This window comes from Lissotriton helveticus (genome assembly GCF_964261635.1).
Source record: "Lissotriton helveticus chromosome 1_1 unlocalized genomic scaffold, aLisHel1.1 SUPER_1_unloc_41, whole genome shotgun sequence".
Classification (NCBI taxonomy): Eukaryota; Metazoa; Chordata; class Amphibia; order Caudata; family Salamandridae; genus Lissotriton; species Lissotriton helveticus.
The window spans coordinates 1,609,823-1,628,946 of NW_027611683.1; the positions used below are offsets into that span (position 1 = coordinate 1,609,823).

The window sequence follows — 19,124 nt, forward strand, 5'->3', positions numbered from 1 at the left end:
GCCTGAATCGAAGATGATAGGAACCTGAAAGCAGAGGGGACAGAGTCTGGGTCACTTGCCAGTGACCAGGGGCACGATAGTCGAATGTCCACCGATGTCGGATGGTTTAGGTGAGATGGAGGGAAGTTTGACTCTTCAGCCACGAGGACCAGGAGGTGTCGACGACAAACAGGAGCTGAAGTCGAGCTGTCCCACAAGGTATTGGTGCCCGGATTGGACACAACAAGCCTTGGCAACAGCAACCCATGCAGGAAGAGAAGAATGGCTTTGGAGTGGACCAGCAAGGTCCAGGGGACTCACCAAGCTATGGAGAGTAAGGGCACATCTGGAGCAACCAGGGAAGCCCAAAGAAAGTTACAACTGCCTTCTCAGGGACCCACAAGTCAACGGACAGGGGATCGCGAAGGTACCTCGAGAGGAACCAAAAAATAGTCTTAGTTTACCGTCGTATTGCAACCATAAGTTGGTGGTTGTGAAGTGCCGGTTTAGTTAGAATGTTAAACACTCTGAGAGTTACATCTTGTTAATGTTAGAACAAGAGGTGACACGTAAAATTACACATTCTTCCAAATGTACTTATGTATGCGGCTCAAAAACACCAACTGGCTATAGTATGCCCCCTTAAAAAAACAAAATATTTAAAAGTTGTCATGAAGACATATAACGATGTTAATGTTATCCCAAACTCAACATTAGAAGAATTGTGCTACCTCCTCAGCATTAGCATTATTTTTTACCTTGTTCCACTCTTAAGAGAATCCTCCGCGATGCCACCATGCATCTTCGATGCCGAGTATGCTTGTGCGAAGAAGTTTCCCAAACTAATTTAAATACCGGAAGTGTAAACAGCGTGTTCACGTTGTTGGTGAATTCACTCCCTACTCTCATGGTGTAAACAGAGAGGAAGGACTTAGCGCTCTATTCTAACTTGGCGGCCATTCTAACTACACCGGCTCTTCATATCCACCAACTTATGGTTGCGATACGACGGTAATCTAAGACTATGACGCTCACAATATGCTTCTTTACACGTAGCATAAGAAGGCAGATTTTGGTAACTATGGCCCAAATATGCAGGTATTCATTACAAACAGTATACTGCATGGGTTTTCGTTGGCATGGCTTTTGGTTTAGGATACTTCATTTTGATTGAGTTGTCAATCTGCATGTTCATTAAGCAAACTATAATATTAAACAACACGTCAGTTGCTCTGAAGCCTTTTTATTAAAGAATAGCAAGGACTTTGTTGCTAGTAATGATTAGTGACTTAAGTAGGAAATACGGTTCCAAATAAGCATTATTTAGTGATTTCACATTTTTGCAGCACTAAGAAGATTGTTCCTGGAAGAAATAGAAACCAGTGAAATCCGTTCGAAATCATAGACGCTACCACACCTGAAACCCATTGGGGTTTGGAATTATCACCGCATATTAAGTAGGTCCATTTTAAAGGCACTTGTCTTAAACCTAATCTCAAACATTGAATTTCAAATTATGGATTGATATATACAAATCTTTCTGCTTGTTTTACAGAATCAGTTCTCATACAGGAGATAGGTATTTATATAACCTCAAATAAGACTTGCTTTTAGTGTCTAAATTTCACTTGCTCACATCACTATTTTATTTTACCTATTCAGTGCACGCTTCAGATTTCTTTTAATATGACCCTTATCCCTCGTAATGATTCACACGTCTCACGATCACTCTAACAGCGGAAAGTTCTCACTTAGTTTAGTGTGGGAGAGTTTTAGCTGGCTCTTACTATCCTAAGCGCACTTACTTGGTCTCTCCATCGCTATTAGGTTCAGAGATCTACTGTTTCACAGAGGTATATTCTGTGTTATTGTGTTGTTGGATTTTTGTATTGATTTCTTATCCCACCATAGCATGAGTTACACTTGATTGGTGACTTTCCCAATACTGATATAGTATGGTTTGTTTGTTATCAATGGGACTGTTTTTCCCAATATATAAACTGGTCTTTTTGTGTCTTTTTTCTAAATCACACAGCCTTGAGATAGTCACGGGACGACCTCCCGTTTGCGACTAAACATGTGTTTGCTGTAGATAATTTCTGGGAAGACTTGCACATAATAAAGTGACCAACAAAAAAGAAGGAAGACTAATCTTTTGCGCATTATTTAATTTTGAATTTGTGGAAACGTGTTACATACTTATGTTACTTTATAAGTGAGACGTGTGCTAAGGAGTGTCATTTGTTCCAGAAGCCAGAGGCCTATCCTGAGGAGTGGGGTGGTTCTCCTCACCTTTTAGCACCGTAAAATACTGGGTTCCTTAAAATAATGTGTGTAATTATTCTATGTGGCGCTTTCTTACCTAAATCAAATACCACTGCCTGGCTTTATCTACTCTTAAGTGCATTATAACCTTGCGGTAAATGCTAACTTTGGACTCGCTGCATGGAAACATGTCGTGTTTGGTGTCAAACACCTTGGAATCATACCCCCACACCAGCAACTGGTGTGGGAGTTTGATCCCACCCTTCTAGAGGGAGAGACATGACAGCACAGGCATACCCTGTGCCAGCTTAAAAGAGCCCTGGCATCACAAAATGGATGCTGCAGCCACAGACACAGGTCTGACCTCCTGCTGCTGACCGAAACTCCGGCACGGGAGGCCTTGACAATAGTTTTCCTGTCACAGGGAGGTGTAACCACCTCCCAGAAAGGCTTTTGTATATTGGGACTGGGTGGGAGCACTCCAAGAGTGCTTTGAAGTCTGCACTGGGGGCACATTTGGTGTCCCTGTGCATAGTCCAGTTCAAACCAGCCCCAGGGGCTACCAGCCCCTGCTCTGGTGCAAAACTGAACAAAGGAAATGGGTGTAGCCCCTCCTCTTTCCAAACTTCCCATAGGTGGGACCCTAGAGCTAGTCCAACCCATTCCTTGGGTATAATGAAGGAACCTCTGTAACCAGAACTTTAGAAGTCCCTGGACGAAACTCTGAAACTGAATCCTGGACCTTCGATGATCTGTTCAACGCCAGATGACTGAAGAATCTCCCTTGGAGTAAAGGAGTTACTCCCCTGCTTGGCAGGTACCAAAGACGCATCTGACCGGTCTGCATCTCCGAAGCTTTAGCAAGACGCCAAAGACTTTGCAACACCAGAGGTGGATTTCCAGACTTCCCCTATGCTGATCTGAGTCCCCAGCAAAGCCGAGACCTGTAGCCATCGTGGGTAATGTGGAACCGGAACCCCTGGACACCATGCACATTTGCAAGTACATCAGCTTCTCGACGTTCTTCGAAGCTGTGCTTTGGATTAGTTGTAGCCCGACCCCAAGCAGAGAATCCACCGAAGATTGCTGGCCTACCCACTCCGAGTGTTCCGAGGGCTGCCATTTTGTGATTCAGCTCGAGGTACCTTCACGATCCCTTGTCCGTTGACTTTTGGGTACCTGAGAAGGCAATTCTGATTTTCCTTGGTCTTCCCTGGTTGCTTCAGACGTGCCCTGACTCTCCATCGCTTGGTGAGTCGCCTGGACCTTGCTGGTCCACTCCAAAGCCTCTCCTTAGACAAGCAGATCAGTAGGACTATGTCCACCTGTTGCAATGCCCTGAGGATTTTAAGAAAAATCACTCACTACCTCTCCCCTGAGACACGCAAACAGGTAGCAATAGCGGTCATTGCCTCCAGACTGGACTATTGCAATGCCCTATACCTTGGCATTAGCAGTGGTCTGATCCAGCGCCTCCAGACCGTGCAGAATGTGGCTGCCCGGTTTGTTGTCGGCGCCCCTAAACTTTCCTCGGGCACTACCATCAGAAAAGACCTGCACGGGCTTCCCATGCAGGCAAGGATTCATTTTAAGGCTTTATGCCTTACTCACCGCGCCCTCAATGAATCTGGACCAGAGGCTATTCGTGCCCTGGTGGCCCATTACATCCCTGGGAGAACACTCCGCTCTTCCAGCAAAAACCTGCTTGCTGTCCCCCATACAGCCAAGGCCCGGTGGGGCCTTAGCTATACGGGGGACTATATATATTATATACTATATATATATAGCCCCTACAGGGCTATATATATTCCTTGCACCCAGACTTTGGAATACGCTCCCTAATGATCTCAAGGTGATTCCCTCTTACACTCTGTTCCATAAGGCACTCAAGACCTGGCTATTCCAAGAAGCCTATCTCTAATTCCCCCGCTGGTGATGATTGAGCTCTCTGGTTACCATCCTCAGCGCCTTGATGCCTACGGGTTTAGTTGCGCTCTTTGCATATAAATTTCCATTAATAATAATAATAATTGTTTTCTTTCTGCGTCGGTTGCTGTTGCCAAGGCTTGTTATGTTATGTTATATGGTTTATAGAGCGCACAGCTGCCCCAGCGAAGAGGCGTCCCGGCGCTAATCCCAAGTGAGAAACAGAACTGAGGGCAGAAAAGATTGGTAGGGGAAATTATTTTCCAGGAAATAAAAGTGTTTTGACAACTTTCGTGAATTGCGACATGTCTTTCAACTCCCGTATCTGGGCAGGAAGGGAATTCCATAACTTAGCTGCTAGAAAACGGAAGGAGCGGCCACCTGCAAGACCTGTTTGAACAAGGTGGGGCTCAAGGCCGATCCCTGCGGAACACCTTGCTCAATGGAACGCGCCCCAGAGAGGAAAGGAGGAGTGGAGACACAAAACGTTCTATCGGTCAGGAAGCATCGAAACCAAGCAAGAGCCATATCGGTGATCCCTGTCTCCTCAAGTCGATGTAGAAGGATCTGGTGGGAGACAGTGTCAAAAGCGGCACTGAGATCCAAGAGGATCAGTGCTGCCGTTTGACCAAGGTCCAATGTGGAGCGGAGATGCTCTGTCATAGCCAGAAGCGCTGTCTCCGTGCTGTGGCCGGCACGGAACCCATGCTGGGTTTCGTCCAGAGTGTCGTTGGTTTTGAGAACGCTGGTAAGAACTAGATTCACATGGGACTCTGCGATTTTAGCCGCCCAGGGCAGCAGGGATATAGGCCTAAAGTTTTCTGGCTTTGACGGGTCTAGAGTGAGTTTTTTAAGTATGGGTGACACCAACTGGCTGGGACAGTAGCAGTAGAGAATGAGACATTGACAAGACTATATAGCTGGGTCAGGCAGAGTAGAGAAGACTCTCTAAATTGGGCCGGCCTCAGAGGGTCTGCCGGCGAGCCAGATTTAATCTGCCTTGTTGTGTCCAATCCGGGCACCAACGCTGCAGCGTTTGACATCCTTTGTGGGCGAGCTTGAATCCTGCTTCTGGTTGTCGTCGACGCCTCCTGGTCCTCGTGGCTAAAGAGTCAAGCTTCCCCTCATCTCACCTGAAGTACCCGACATCGGTGGGCATTCGACTATCGTGCCCCTGGTCACTGACTAGTGACCGAGACTCTGTCCCCTCTGCTTTCAAGTTCTTCTCATCTTCGATCCAGACTTGGATCTCTTCGGACACTTCTCCTCTTCATGTCAGCAGCACTTTGCAGCAACTCGCCATTGAAAAGGACGACGTGACCCGACACAACACCATTTGGCACCTATGCTCCCAACTTTCCTGGGTTAGGTAACACGAGTACTCCAGTGCTCCCATCGGTGTTGGACCTAGAACCATCTAAGTCCAAAAGGGTTTGCTCCTAGTCCTCTCCTAAGTGTCCTGAAACTTTAAATTTCCAACCGCGACTTTCCCCATAGAAGCTAACGGCGCTTGCGGCTGTGTTCCCACACTGCACGCGTCCCCGTGGGTCCCCTGTGTCACTACCTTGGGTGGTTCCGAAGGGGCACAGTGATTCCCACCGAACTCAAGAATTACCGCCCCATCTCGCTCCTCCCATTTTCAGCCAAAGTCATCGAGAAGACCGTCAACAAGCAGATGGCCGCCTTCCTCGAGACGAATGGATCCCTCGACCCCTCACAGACCGGCTTCCGAGCCAATCACAGCACCGAGACCGCCCTCATCGCCACCACCGATGACATCCGAACCCTGATGGACAACGGAGAAACAGCAGCCCTCATCCTCCTAGACCTCTCCGCGGCATTCGACACTGTCTGCCACCGCACCCTAGTACAGCGCCTCAGCAACGTCGGAATCCAGGACAAGCCGCTGGAATGGATCATCTCCTTCCTCGACGGAAGAACACAGAGAGTCCGCCTCCCACCGTACAAGTCAGAGGCATCCGAAGTCATCTGCGGCGTCCCTCAAGGATCCTCTCTGAGCCCCACCCTCTTCAACGTCTACATGAGCCCACTCGCGGCCATTGCACGCCAACACAACCTCAGCATAATCTCCTACACCGACGACACCCAGCTGATCCTCTCCCTGACCAACGACCCAGCCGCCGCCAGAGCCGACCTGCACGAAGGGATGAAAGAGGTAGCCGAGTGGATGACGACCAGCCGCCTGAAACTGAACTCCGACAAGACGGAGGTCCTCATCCTGGGCTCTTCACCCTCCGCCTGGGACGACTCCTGGTGGCCTCCCGCCCTGGGCACCGCACCCAAACCGACAGACCATGCACGCAACCTGGGCTTCATCCTGGACTCCTCCCTCTCCATGACCAGGCAAGTCAACAACGTCTCCTCGGCGTGCTTCAACATCCTACGCATGCTACGGAAGATCTTCTGGTGGATCCCCACCGAGACCAGGAAGACCGTCACCCAGGCCCTCGTCACTAGCCGACTGGACTACGGCAACGCCCTCTACGCCGGTACCACCGCCAAACTCCAAAAAAGACTCCAGCGGATCCAGAACGCCTCTGCCAGACTCATCCTCGACATCCCACGAACCAGCCACATCTCCGGACACCTGAGAGACCTTCACTGGCTCCCCGTCAACAAAAGAATCACCTTCCGCCTCCTCACCCACGCACACAAAGCCCTACACGACCAAGGCCCGAGCTACCTCAACAGCCGAATCAACTTCTACGCTCCCAAACGCCACCTCCGATCAGCCAACCACGCCCTCGCCGCCGTCCCCCGCATCCGAAGAGCGACTACAGGAGGAAGGTCCTTCTCCTACCTGGCCGCCAAGACCTGGAACTCCCTCCCAACCGACCTGCGCCTGACCCAAGACCACCTCTCCTTCAGGAAGAAGCTGAAGACCTGGCTGTTCGAGCAGTAGCGGCACCCCCCTCCCCCAGCGCCTTGAGACCCTACGGGTATGTAGTGCGCTCTATAAATGTCATTGATTGATTGATTGATTGATTCTACAGGCTCTAGGCCTTGTGTCTAGTCAAGTTGTGGTTCTTATATAGAGGGTGGGGCTCCTCTGTGGGGATAGAGATAGAGATACTTGGTACTCTTAACTATTACTAGCCGTATCATAGCGCGGGGACACACTGGCCTTAGTGTAACCAGGCGTTACAAAAAGGGGGGGTTTTACCCATGCAGTCACGGGGACCTGGGCGCTATGTGATACATGTAAATAGGGGGTCCCCGCAAGAAGGGTGTGTTATACTCGCTATACACACTAACAATGCTTCAATGGCTAACAAAAACCAAGTCAAAACAGAAAATCAAAAATGTCAAAAATGTCAAAAGTATTGCAATTTATTTACAACACCAGACAACTACAATAATAGAATTACTTCATATTAGATGAATAGCCTCAGAGGGGGAGGAAGGAAGGAAGGGGGATGCTCAAGGGTGTGAAAGTTGAAGGAATAGAAACAGTTAATCAAGGAAACACAATTATTGATACCACAATCAATAGGGAATCAAACATTTCAAATACAAAAGCCCAAATTTATGGCCTCCATTGATAAATTAATACAAAAAGACATTCTACGGTCACAAACTGTGAAGGAAACTGTCAGGGGCATGTGCCGGATGTCCAAAAGAAAAGAGCCGTCGACGTTTCGACCCCTATCTGTAGGTTAAGTTAGATCCTTAGGCGGGGTCTTCATCAGGACATACAAGGGGGGGTGTGGGGCAATTGTATCTGAAAAATTAAAACAGGATATCAAAATATTGAAGTGGCGAAACTCAATTGAAACCATTGTGTTACGACAGAATGGATCAATTCAGTCAAAATTACCATGGAAATTAGGCCTGGAAAGCTCTAATGCAGGAACTAGAATAGACCGCTCAAAGTAGTGGTCAATCTCAACGATACAGATTCGCAACTACAGAGGAGAAATAAAATCAGAATAGCAATCAATTGTCAAAGGGATTTTGTGCCAGATGTAATTAGACCAAAAATTCAATCTCAAGGGCAAACTTACAAAAAACTCCACTCATTCATCCGAATGGTGAGCTTATATCAGATCGCGATTTTCACTCGCCGTCTGAAGGGTGTGTCACCCAGCATGGATAAGGAACGGGCGCAATCTCAATAGTTATGCTGTAGGTGAAAGTTAAAATAATATCAAAGTCTAGAGGTTGACTGATGAGTCACACTAGAGTAAGGCCAGTAATGAATAGTTGTACTTACATCTTTAGTCACAAAAGTACACCAAATTACTTGAATGGAAATTCGGCCACCACCTGAAAAAAAATGCCGGCTATCACTATGCTGAATCAGTGTAATATCCAAACACAGAGAGAATGATCGTCGTAAGTCAAGGGAAATGTGACTTACAATCCTCGACTTCCAATTGTGAATAGAGGAAGGGCACCTAGTTCCTAAAGCGTCAATGCAGTAGGGCGCTGTGAACAAGGGAAATTGAAACCATGTTTTTCTTTCAGCCGCAAAAATATACATACTTAGTCCAACCATCCACAACAGCCCAAACATAGCAAAGGGGCTGAGGGACGAGTTACTCACATCACTCCAAATTGGAAACACGGCACAGCACGGCAGACACTCCGCAGCCGGCCCGGTTTAAAGAGGCAAATCTAAGGTCAGGCAAAAGCTCCGTGATGGTAACGCTGTGTGGAAAAACAAAAACAAAACACGGGGCAACCCGTCATTTTCTAATCAAAAATGGCCTCTCGTAAAGAGCTTCTATCTAATGATAGCCGGCAAACGTGCACAATGCTACTTACATTCAATCCAATTGTCGAGGCACCGCTCACGGCACACCAAGTGAACTCCGCCACCGATACTACGCGGAGTTTAACATGTGTAATCACATGGCCTATCCCGTGCTCGAAAGTGAAAAGTTACTTCACAGACATTCGGGGAAAACATTTTGGAAGAGGTGTAAATATCAGAAAAGGTTGTGTATGCATTCTAAATCCCTCAAGCCAATTCTTGTACGCTTCCTAAGTTAACGTGCATAGTCAGAGTATGATTATTTATATGATGCCATGACCGGGACCACCTATTAATATAAGTAAATAATCACGATACCAGCCTTGTATAATCTGACATTTTTGATTTTCTGTTTTGACTTGGTTTTTGTTAGCCATTGAAGCATTGTTAGTGTGTGTAGGGAGTATAACACACCCTTCTTGCGGGGACCCCGTTAGTGTAACCAGGGGCTTTAAAAATATCTGCTTTTGAATATACCTTTTATATAAAGTATACGTATTTTTGATACAACCATACGACTGGTGTCCATTTGTGGTGGGTCAGTGGGTTTACTGTGCGTGATCATAAATGCTTAACTTACTATCACCCTGAGGATTAGCTTTGTCTGCTCGCGCCACACTACCTAGAGTGTGAGCAGGGGCTATTCGAAGGAGTAGTTCCCTTGCCCTGACTGGAAGTGAGGGTCCCTGTTTGTCACAAGTGCATACCTGTGCCAACCAGAGACGTCCGGTTCCAACATTGGTACCAGCGGTGAGGATTTCGGATTTGCTTTTCTGATTCATGTACAGTGAATTACTGATCACCACGTAGTGAGAGCAGACCTATAACAAAGCCACAGATTTACTTTCTTGTCGAGAGATCTCCAATCTCGAAACCATGCCTGGTTCACTCCCCGAGAGAGCACCCTCTGTCGTCTCTGGAATCGATGATGTTGACTGGAAAGGGCTTGAAAAATGCAAATTGGAGCAGTTGAAAGCCCTCTGCGTAAAGTTCCGAGTCGCCCACGCCGGTTGCAAAACTAGAACCCAGATCATCAAGGCACTGAGAGCCTGGAAAGAGTCGAGAGAGCCAGAAAATCAGGTGGTAGTGGATCCACCAGATAACCTTGTCGAGGTGCACGGAGGCCCGTCATCAGAAGAGCTGGCAGACAGGGCCGCAACCAGAGCGCATGAAGTGGAAATTGCCAGATTGAAAGGACAGATGGCGATGGCGGAGAAGAAACTCCAGCTAGAGCATGAAATACACATCAAAGAATTGGAGCTGAAAGCAAAGAGCTTAGACGCAGCTCCTGGTGGCAGCACAACGCCAGCCCAGGTAGAGTCAAGGGTCTACGTACCGAAGGATGTGGTAAAGGAGTATTTTAAGGGGGATGACATAGGGCAGTGGTTTCAGGCCTACGAGGTAGCCATGTCCTCTCACCGAGTCCCTGAGCGAGATTGGGGAGCGGGGTTGTGGGGACGGTTCCTGACCGAGGGGCGGGATACCCTGCTAGATCTTCCCTCTCCTACCAGCACATGAAAGATGCCCTGATGAACCGATTTGGGTTAACCCCTGAAATGTACCAACAGCGGTTTAGGAATTGTGTGAAGATTCAAGGGGGTACGTATGTGGAGTATGTGACCTTTTTCTGCAGAGCGCTGGATGGTTGGGTGAAGGGTAGTAAGGTGAATGATTTCCAAGGGCTGCTTGATTTAATGGAATGGGAGCACTTGTCTCTTAATTGTTTTCCTGAGTTACGCCAGCACCTGATCGATAGCAAGCTGTCCAACCCGAGGAAGCTTGTTGAGGAAGCAGACCGCTGGCTCAGCACCAGGGTCCACAAGGGTCCAGTGGGAGACTCAGCCAAAGGTGGGCAGGGTCCCCAGCAGAAGAGTGGGGGGGACAGGGGAAAACAGAAAGGGTTCCACAAAGGCCCCCAAAGTAATCCCCAAGGGAACCAAGGGAAAGGTTCTCAGCCTCCTCCACCCCCGAAGCAGACCGGGGCCCCGACAGGTAAACCTGTTCAAAGAGGGCCCATCACCTGTTTTAGGTGTGGCGACCTGGGTCACGTTGCCTCTGACCCTAAGTATCGCCTATTCGCAAAACCCGCACCCACTGGTGCTCCACCCCGGCAAATAGCTAGTGTTAATTTTGGGGAGGAAGTAGCCGTCCAAAAGGGTGGGGATCCCATACAGATGACCCTAGTCTCGCTAGGAGACAGTGAGATGGTCCCCGAGAACTACCTACCCAGTAACACTAAGAAATATGGGCAGGTAGTGATCATCAACGGTAAAAAGGCGGAGGCTCTTCGAGTTACAGGAGCCAGTGTGACTGCAGTGAGGCAGCACCTGGTGTCTCAAGAGCAGGTGGTACCGCACGCCTACTGTAGGGCTGTCAATGCTGACAATTCTGAGAGCCAGTGTCCGATGGCTCAGGTTCCCTTTGAGTGGGGGGGTCTCTGGTACTCTGCAAGTCGCTGTGAGGACCTCCATGCCTGTAGATTGTTTGCTAGGGAACGATTTGGAGAACTCCCCTTGGGGAAAGGTGGAGAAAACGACTCATCTGCGGATGGTGGGTCTACCCGACTGGGCGTGCGTGACCACGCGGTCCATGGCAGCCAGTAGGGGTGTTGTAGAAGTCCTGGAGCCTGAAGGAGAGGCCCAGGAACCGGCCTTAGAGAGAAGGCGCAGGAGGCACGGACAGCCGGCCCCTGAAGTTCCCACAGCCCAGGAGGAAGCAGACCTTGAGGGGGATGCCCTGGAGCCTATCGGGGAACAGATCGCCGAACTGGGAGACCTGCCTGAGCTGAACCATTGGCAGCAAGAAGAAGGCCCCTCCAGGGAGGAATTCTGCAAGGAGCAGAAAGAATGCCCTTCTCTCATGGGTATGCAGCAGCAGGCTGCAGACCAGGCCAATGGTGCTCAGTCCGGAAAACACTTGGTCTATTGGGAGAACAATCTCCTGTATTCAGAGCCTAAGGCTGCTGAACCTGGATCAGCCCGTGCGCTGGTTGTACCCCAGAAGTTCAGAGCCTTCCTACTGGGTTTGGCTCACGATGTACCTTTAGCAGGACATTTGGGGATGGACAAGACCTATGACAGGCTTGTCACCCACTTTTATTGGCCCCAAATGCACAGGAGCTCAGATGCTCACTGTAGGACCTGCCAAACTTGCCAGGCAAGTGGTAAGTGTGGAGGGAAGAACAAGGCTCCCCTCCAACCATTCTACGTCATCAGTACCCCATTCCAGCGAGTGGGCATTGCCATTGTGGGCCTCTGGACCCCAAGACAGCCATGGGCAACAGCTTCATCCTGGTCTTGGTGGACCATCCCACCCGGTACCCTGAAGCCATCCCTCTGAGGACAGTGACGGCCCCCGTGGTGGGACGAGCACTGATGGGAACTTTCTCACGAGTGGGATTCCCTCTAGAGGTGGTGTCTGACAGGGGCACCAATTTCATATCGAAGTATATGAAGTCCCTTTGGCAAGAGTGTGGTGTAACGTACAAGTTCACCACCCCTTACCACCCCCAAGGAAACGGGTTGGTTGAAAGATTCAACCAAACCTTGAAAGGCATGACCATGGGCCTAGAAGGACCAATGAGGCGTAAGTGGGACGTCCTCTTACCATGCCTACTGTTTGCGTATCGAGAGGTGCTGCAGAAGTCGCTCGGGTTCAGTCCCTTCGAGCTTCTGTACGGTCACCCGGTCAAAGGACCTCTGAGTCTGGTTATAGAAGGCTGGGAGCAATCTCCCAGGAAACCTCCCTAGAATGTATACAGTTACATGCTGGCCTTCCGAAACCAGACCAAGCGATTCAGGCAACTTGCTGAGGCAAACCTGGAAGCCAGCCAGGAAGAGATGAAGTGGTGGTACGACCAGAATGCCACTCTGGTGGAGCTTCAACCTGGACAAAAGGTGTGGGTCTTGGCCCCAGTGAAGCCCTGTGCACATCAGGATAAGTGGACGGGTCCATTTGAGGTTGTGGAGCGCAAGAGTCCTGTCACCTACCTGGTGAACCTGCGAACTCCCAGGAACCCTTTGAGGGTCCTACATGTTAACCGCCTTAAGCCCCACTTGGATAGGTCCGAAGTGGGCATGACGGAATGGAGGAGGAGACCGAGCCTCTTCCGGACCTCTTGGTGGCCTCCGAGCGAGACGGGTCAGTGGATGGAGTTAACATCTCACCCTCCCTGACCCCTGAGCAGCAGAGTGATTGCCGCCAGCTGCTGGGGCAATTCTCTGACTTGTTCTCCCTGGTTCCGGATGTCACAGATTAGTGCGTCCATGATGTGGACACGGGAGACAGTTTGCCGGTAAAGCACAAGGCTTACCGCGTGACTGACAGGGTACGAGCCTGTATCAAGGAGGAAGTCTTGAAGATGTTTGCTCTTGGGGTGATTGAGTCCTCCAGCAGTCCTTGGGCCAGCCCAGTGGTCTTGGTCCCGAAGGCTGCAACGCCGGGAGCCACACCCGAACTATGGTTCTGTGTGGACTATCGAGGACTCAATTCGGTCACGAAGACTGACGCGCACCCCATCCCCAGAGCTGATGAGCTCATCGATTGGTTGGGGGCTGCACGGTATCTCAGTACATTTGACTTAACGTCTGGGTACTGGCAGATCGCCTTAACTGACGGGGCCAAAGAGAGGTCAGCGTTTTCAACCCCAGACGGGCACTACCAATTCCGGGTCATGCCCTTTGGGATGAAAAACGCCCCTGCCACCTTCCAGAGGTTGGTCAACCAGGTGTTGGTTGGACTGGACGCGTTCAGTGCCGCCTACCTGGACGACATCGCAGTGTTCAGCGGTACGTGGGAAGAACACTTGCGGCACCTTTGGGAAGTGTTGGTGTGCTGCGCAAAGCAGACCTCACGATCAAGGCAAGCAAGTGCCAGATCGGGCAGGGTTCAGAGGTGTATTTGGGACACCAAGTTGGGAGCGGCCAGGTGGCGCCCCTTCACCCCAAAAATCAGACCATCCTGGCTTGGGAACCCCCCAAGAGGAGGTGAGGGCCTTCCTCGGACTCACCGGGTACTACAGGAGGTTCGTCAAGGGATACAGCACCATCGTTGCCCCCTTTACAGAGCTGACTTCGAAGAAGCAGCCCCGGAAAGTGATCTGGACGCCTCTCAGGTAGCATTCGACACCCTGAAGACGGCCATGTGCACGGCACACGTGCTCCTGGCTCCTGATTTCTCCAAAGAGTTCTTAGTGCAGACAGACGCTTCAGAGCATGGGGTAGGGGCTGTCCTTTAACAGACGACTGAGGAGGGCTGGGATCAACCTGTGGCCTTCATCAGTCGGAGGTTACTTCCACAGGAACAGAAGTGGAGTGCGATCGAGAGAGAAGCTTTTGCTGTGGTCTGGGCCCTGAAGAAGCTAAGACCCTACTTGTTTGGGTCTCACTTCCGAGTTAAGACAGACCACAGGCCCCTCAGATGGTTGATGCAAATGAGGGGTGAGAACCCGAAACTGTTGAGGTGGTCCATTTCTCTACAGAGTATGGACTTCATGGTGGAACACCACCCTGGCATAGACCACGCCAATGCTGACGGTCTGTCAAGGTTTTTCCGCCTTAGTGATGAGGAACTCCCTGGGGAAGGGTAGTTCTCCTCACGTTTCAGCTGGAGGGGACACGTGTTAGACCTGGCACCTTGGCGCGAGTCTCCCTTCCACTTTTTGCTGATGTGCCTCCGATGTTTTGCTGGTATTCGATGTTCAGGGCACTGCGCCACGGCCAATCCGTGCCTCAGTGCAAGTGCTCCCAATGTAAAGTGTATATGTAATTGATTTCCACGATTGGCTTATTTGGTTTACTGTCAGTCCCCAGTAAAGTGCACGAGGAGTGCCGGGGCTTGTAGATACAAATGCTGCTAGTGGGCCTGCAGCACTGGTTGCGCCACCCACAGAAGCGGCCTCGTAAGATGTGTCTCGGGTGCGCCATTGCAGAACCCGCCTACGGTCTCGTACTGTTACGCTGACTGCGCAAGTGCCCACACTTGCCAGTCCCTGAACCTTCCCTAATCTTCATATCAGTCACCCCTATGGTAGGCCTACGGGCAGGGTGCATTGTAAGCGTAAGGTAGGACAAGCCTAGAGTGTGGCATGTCCTAGTAGTGAATTACCACCCTTTTCGTTATTCACTATTGAAGGGCTACCTGTTCTCTTAGGCCAAGATGAGCTGCCGGAATGATTACACGCTATAGTCCCGGCAGGCTCAGGGAACACGGTAGCACGTCAAGTTTAGTATGCCTGAACTCAGAATAATAAAATACTTCCTTTAGCAAGGTTTATTTTAATATCCTGGGTTTCCAAATGCTACTTTTAGAAAGTTAGCCTTTGCTCGCCTAACCGTTTCAGCCTGCCTCTGCCAGGATGTGTATCTGCTGTCTGGGTTTGTGTGAGTGACAGGGCTGAGAGATTCCTGGGGGCAGTCGGGGTTACCAGGCGGTGAATAGGGTGCTTACTCCAGGATGGGTGGGCGGAGTAGTCCTTGACTCTGAATAGGGTTGTGCTCCACCACCACAATGCTGGCTCCACCTCCTGCGGAGCATCTGATGTCCCTGCCCTGCGCCCTGAAAGAAGACGGCAGCGTCCTGTCAACAGAGTGCTCCAAAACCGGGTTGAACTAGGCTCAGGCCCCCTGGCCTGCAAAGACAAAAGAAACGCAGTATAGTTCAAGTTCAAGTTCGGGCATTTATATAGCGCACTACTCACCCAGAGGGTCTCAAGGCGCTAGGGGGAGGGGATCACTATAATATAAATATAGGAGCTCCGCTCCTTACAGATCAGATCCAGTTTTGACCACGACAAACCTCTGCCTGACTAGAAGGACCAAGAGAAGCTGAAGGACGGAAACCAGTCTGTATCCTGTAAGACTGGCCGGCAGTGGTGCCTTGCTGAGAAAGGAGAGGAAAGGACCAGAGAGGACTTTGTAGACTTGTGCCTGAAACGATCTCCAAGGGCTTGATTGCGAGCTTGCCCCCTGAACGGAACCCCAGGACCATTGGGTTCTATTCTGCTTGTGCCCGTCTGCTGTTGGGCGTTAGTTCTTATTCCCTCGCCAGAGTTGTGACTCGGGTGCCTTCGCCCCTCCCAAGGTCGTGACAGCTCGGATCCTGGTCGCCCCGCCGCAGAGAGCCCCGCTCATCCCTGAGTCGCTCTTCACTTCAGTCCTGTCACCTCGCCTGCTAACGGAGCGCATTGTGCGCCTCTCATCTTCTCCAGCCGGAATCTGCACAGAGCGCATTCCATAGCCTCGGACGGTCCGTACGTCGTAACGTACCCGACTGTCTCGCTTTGCCCTCCTGCATACCAAGGCTCGTGCCGCACCTCAAGAAAGGCCTCCCCGTACAGTGGTACTGGAAGCCTGGTACTGCACCCGTCTGCCCGAGAACGCGACGCCCCTCACAGATCCACGAGTACGACTTGGTGTGCTAAGAAGTAGTACGCCCCGCAGGCCTGAACGGCGCCTCGCCCCGTGAGCTGCATTGACCCTGGATCGCCGCAACCCTCCACAGTCCTGCTCACCCGCCTCGCACCTCGAGGGGGCCCGAGCCAGAGAGATCCTCTGGAGAACCGTCGGCCTCGTCCCGGGTCGGCCCTCACCAGTAGCCACGCCTGAAACGCCTCGGACTTCCACAGCAAGGTACACTTGAACTCCGTCTCGAGTTCCTATCGGATCCAGGGTTCGCAACGTTCTTATTTCCCTGTCATCGTACCTTGCTGAACAACGAACATTTAAAGACGAATTGCCTATTGAAATCTGGTGGCCTCAAATCGCTAAACGTTATATGGTCTTGTGATAATCCTGCTTTTGAATATACCTTTTATATAAAGTATACGTATTTTTTATACAGCCTTACGACTGGTGACCATTTGTGGTGGGTCAGTGGGTTTACTGTGCGTGATCATAAATGCTTAACTTACTATCGCCCTGAGGATTAGCCTTGTCTGCTCGCGCCACACTACCTAGAGGGTGAGCAGGGGTTATTCGAAGGAGTAGTTCCCTTGCCCTGACTGGAAGTGAGGGTCCCTGTTTGTCACAAGTGCATACCTGTGCCAACCAGAGACCTCCGGTAACAACAATATTACCTTAAGTTGAGCCTGCCTGTTCGGTGCTTAGGTACCAAGGGGTTGATCCTAGGTTAATTGAATGGCTTTGAAAGTTCACTCTGACAACGGTTGTGATTGTTCCTCATCTACCGCAAATAATAATTCAGTTTCTTACAGAAACGACTCGAAATTATCTGCAAAACAGGCAGTTGATAACCTACCACGGTTGAAACACCCTGTTGACAAATTGGAATATGGGACGAGTATTGTGTGGCAATAGAACCTCTAAAATAATTCAGCTTGCAGATGAACCAAGAATCCCGCTTGAATGTCACAACTTTAAAAAAAAAGGTAGTCAGGAAAGTGTGGCGAATCTAGTGCAGCTCTTTGCATTTTGGCAGCCCCAAGCAAATTTGAGAACAGAGTGGATGTATGTAGCAGAGACGAGTCTGTTCACCCAATGTGAGTGGTGATATCCGCTTTGCTGATCTGCCTGAAGTTATGATGCTGCTGACAGTAGCGTGTCTGCTAAAAGCGATGGCGTGACTAGTGGAACAATAAAGCCAAATAAGAGAAAGTTATCTTCCGACATCGCAGTCTTCGTGACTGAGACCAGTAATACTGAAGACCCTGAGACTCATAGCAGTAATTTCTCCTTTCAGAGCGTTATTGCTGCAGATGGAGTGAAGCCAAGAAGTAAGCACATTACTAAGGTACCAACAAAGTTTAATATTGTTCATTTGTATTAACTGTTTCTCTTTTGAAGCATTTGGAAATGCATTTTCTAGTTTTGTTGCTTTTTGGTTCGTTTTTTCTTGTAGGCTGTTACCTTTGGTTTAAAGGGAATGATGTTGTAGTGTGTGACCTTAATGCTGCAGTTTGCATTTCATTACCATCATTTGCTTACCCTGGAGAATCTCCAGGGTGGAGGAGGTTTGCTGTTACAGAGTTCTTTCTTCAGCTTCTGGACTGTTGTAGCTCTGTGGCGATCTGTGGTCCTGTTTCTCTGCTCTTCTTGTAGTAGCTCCTATCAGAGCTTCATCCTCCGGCCAACGATAATAAGATGCCAGGCATCACCTAGCACACAACACAGCCTATGTTGGGCTACGTGTATCTGCTCGGCACAGTTAGAGCATGGATAAAGTTCTCCGGACCCATCAGGCTGTGATTGTAACCTAAGGGCTTAAGATGAAATGAAGAGCTTACCTCCTTCCTGAGTTGCTCCAGACTGCTATGTGCAGACCCGATAGCTGGCAGCACCCTGGAGTATGTATGTATAAATCAGATTATGTTGAAAGTAACCGGCAATATAGTGGCAGGCAGCACCCTGCCATAGAGTAGGGTTTCTCATAGTGTTTTAATTACTGACACATTAATGGAGATTGTCTTTTAACTGGCAGAAGAACAACATTGACCATACATTTTTCTGGGTTTGTCTTTAAAATGACGTACACATTAGGAATGGCATTTCGTTCTGCTGCAATAATAACACAAGTTATCTTGCACTCTATGTTGTTGTATGGATTTGTGGCTGCAATGCATTCCATGTTTCATTCAAACGTGCTTTCTACAGGGCACATACACGATTTGCTGCTGTAGAGAAATAATGCTCCTCTGTACTGTGGCAGACTCAGAAATATAGAAAAACGTCATGATTTCTCTTTCAGCACTTCATAGTAAAACCTTTAAATTTTTGACTCAATCATTTGGTAGAAACATAACTTAGTACCATTAAAATAGTTGTGATGGGGAACATTCATTTGGGGTTAGGACTGGCTCGACCAGAGAGCATGCTGACTTGGAGGAGTATGGAGTTGACCACCTTGCCTGGTCCGGTGTGGAACCAAGCCAGCGATGCTTTGCTGCAGGCTCATTTGCCCTGATAGCTGGTCAACAGTTTGAGGAGGAGGTGAAGAGCTGGCTAAGTGTGCCATGAGGCTGGCTGCTTAGTACATCCCTGAGAAGTGAGCTTTGAGTCGATGTAGTGTTCCTCTTATACCACGTGCAAATCACCCTCCAAAGACTCAAGAATTCCTGGGTGTGAAGGGCGGCTGATTCTGATTGGGTGCTTGATAGTTTTCCAGAAACTCATGTTCTTGATTGTTCATGTTTATCAGTAGTCAATTAAACACGCCCAGGGGT

At 49.6% G+C, this 19,124-nt stretch overlaps 1 protein-coding gene across 2 annotated transcripts in view; it reads left to right on the plus strand.

Annotated features, from left to right (window-relative positions):
• LOC144806055 (uncharacterized) overlaps nucleotides 1-19,124 on the plus strand; it is a 609,474-nt gene that overhangs the window by 553,978 nt on the left and 36,372 nt on the right. Inside the window, exon 1 of one of the 2 annotated variants that reach the window (XR_013605675.1) lies at nucleotides 17,645-17,695. The exons of the other annotated variant lie outside the window; for it this stretch is intronic. The gene's annotated coding sequence lies outside the window, so the exon portion shown is untranslated. Of the gene's footprint in view, nucleotides 1-17,644; nucleotides 17,696-19,124 lie in introns of those variants that run through there. 2 annotated transcript variants of the gene reach the window in all.